Source organism: Paramormyrops kingsleyae, chromosome 8 (genome assembly GCF_048594095.1).
Source record: "Paramormyrops kingsleyae isolate MSU_618 chromosome 8, PKINGS_0.4, whole genome shotgun sequence".
Taxonomy (NCBI): Eukaryota; Metazoa; Chordata; class Actinopteri; order Osteoglossiformes; family Mormyridae; genus Paramormyrops; species Paramormyrops kingsleyae.
Genome location: NC_132804.1, coordinates 35,985,873 through 35,988,769, shown reverse-complemented (window position 1 = coordinate 35,988,769; position 2,897 = coordinate 35,985,873).

Sequence of the window (2,897 nt, the reverse complement as noted above, 5' to 3'; positions counted from 1 at the left end):
AATAAAATGCACCTTTGTTCGTTGTCCATAACATACGCCTGCCCATACCAGAACCCCACCACCACCATAGGCCACTCGATCCACAACGTTGACATCAGCAAACCGCTCACCCACACGACGCCACACAAGCTGTCTGCCATCTGCCCTAAACAGTGAAAACCGGGACTCATCTGTGAACAGAACGCCTCTCCAACGTGCCAAATGCCATCGAATGTGAGTGTTTGCCCACTCAAGTCGGTTACGACGACGAACTGCAGTCAGGTCCAGACCCCGATGAGGACGACGAGCATGCAGATGAGCTTCCCTGAGAAGGTTTCTGACAGTTTGTGCAGAAATTCTTTGGTTATGCAAACCGATTGTTGCTGCAGCTGTCCGGGTGGCTGGTCTCAGGCGATCCTGGAGGTGAACATGCTGGATGTGAAGGTCCTGGGCTGGTGTGGTTACACGTGGTCTGCGGTTGTGAGGCCGGTTGGATGTACTGCCAAATTCTCTGAAATGCCTTTGGAGACGGCTTATGGTAGAGAAATGAACATTCATTTCATGGGCAACAGCTCTGGTAGACATTCCTGCAGTCAGCATGCCAATTGCACGCTCCCTCAAAGGTTGCGACATCTGTGGCATTGTGCTGTTTGATCAAACTGCACATTTCAGGGTGGCCTTTTATTGTGGGCAGTCTAAGGCACACCTGTGCAATATGGATGCTGTCTAATCAGCACCTTGATATGCCACACCTGTGAGGTGGGATGGATTACCTTGGCAAAGGAGAAATGCTCACTAACACAGATTTAGACAGATTTGTGAACAATATTTGAGAGAAATGGGTCTTTTGTGTATGTAGAAAATTTTTCCTATGTTTGAGTTCAGCTCATGAAAAATTGGAGCAAAAACAACAGTGTTGCATTTATATTTTTGTTCAGTGTACATAAATGATATAGACACCAATATATACAGTAAACTGGTGAAATTTGCAGATGACACCAAGGTGGGTGGTGTAGCAGATACTGAACTAGTGGCTCAGCAGCTACAGCGGGATCTTAATTTAATTAGTGACTGGGCTGACACCTGGCAGATGAAATTTAACATAGACAAATGTAAGGTACTCCATGTAGGGAGCAGAAATATAAAGTACAGGTATTTTATGGGACCTACTGAAATAAAGGTAGCTCATTATGAGAAAGACCTTGGTGTGTATGTTGATGCTTCCATGTCTCATTCTCGCCAGTGCGGGGAAGCAATAAAAAAGGCCAATAGGATGTTGGGGTATATCTCTAGGTGTGTGGAGTTTAAGTCAAGGGAGGTAATGCTAAGATTATACAATTCCTTGGTGAGGCCTCACCTAGAATATTGTGTGCAGGTTTGGTCACCATATCTTAAAAAGGACATAGCGGCCTTAGAAAAGGTGCAGCGTAGGGCCACAAGAATGATTCCTGGTCTTAGAGGAATGTCATATGAGGAAAGGTTATTTGAGCTAAATCTGTTCAGCCTCAAGCAAAGGAGACTGAGGGGGGACATGAACCCGGTCTATAAGATTCTAACAGGTTTGGATGCTGTTCAACCGAATAGTTAAATTAGTTCAAATACAAGAACTCGTGGCCATAGGTGGAAATTAGTGGGAGAACATTTCAAACTGGATTTAAGGAAGCACTTCTTTACACAGCATGTAGTCAGAGTATGGAATAGTCTTCCTGATAACGTAGTGCAAGCTGAATCCTTGGGTTCCTTTAAATCAGAGCTAGATAAGATTTTAACAACTCTGAGCTATTAGTTAAGTTCTCCCCAAGTGAGCTCGATGGGCTGAATGGCCTCCTCTCATTTGTATAGTTCTTATGTTCTTATTCACAGGATTCAAACCAGCAACCTTCCAATTGTTGGTACAGAGCCCTAGCCTCAAAGCCACTACTCTGCCTATGTCCTTAATTAAACACTACATGAAACTCTTGTTTGAAAGATTACTAGGAAAAAAAAGACAGGTGCTGAATGTGAACTTGTGATAACACTAGGAAGTCTGTGTTGTACAAGAATGTTAGTTCCTTTAGATACATTTTTCAGAAGAAAAAAGTGTATTTACACATTTATTACATTATAAATAATTTTATGCATTGTGAGTAGCTCAGTGGGCTAAGCCTCTGTGCTTATGTTCAGAAGATTGCCAGTCTGAACCCCAACCTTGGCAGAAAAGTCACATGTGTGTGGGTCCTTAGGCAAGGCCCTTAACTCCCAGCTGGGTGCTGCATGCTGGTGATCCTGCACCCCCCTTGCCTTCACCTCTATCTGTGTCTTATGGGACAGGTGCAAAGAGAATTTCCCCATAAGGATTAATAATGTTTTTTGTTGAGTATTTATATTCATTATAAAGCTTTTCTTTGTTATAAAATAATACATTTTCCAATATGGTATTCAAGTATGGTATGAACACTGTCTGCCAAAGTCACAGTGCTTGGATATTCCTAGTCTTTGAATTAACTCTCCTCAATTCAACTTTCATCTTTTTCTGTTCAGGCTTTGGCAAAGCAAAGGTTTTTGCAGTAACTAAGAAATTTCTACTTGACAGATTGCATGCAACACATTTGAAGACATTAATTTTGCTTTTCACATAACTGCAATTCATGAGTCATCAGGGAGAATTCCACAGAGATTTGCTGGCTGTACATTGGAAAATAATGTAATAAATCCATGTGACCCAAAGTCTGCTCATGACCTTCTCTAAATAGATAGCAAGAATCATGATCAGGTTTCTAGGCAAAACTTCTACAATTGTTACATTGTCCCATGCTCCCCTAAAGTTTCCCTGGGTCTTACAACATAGCTATTATCCCTTTCCATAATAATGGGTTCATACCCACACAATGTTTTTGCAAATTTTTGTGAAAGTACAATACTGCCACCTGCACACTCAC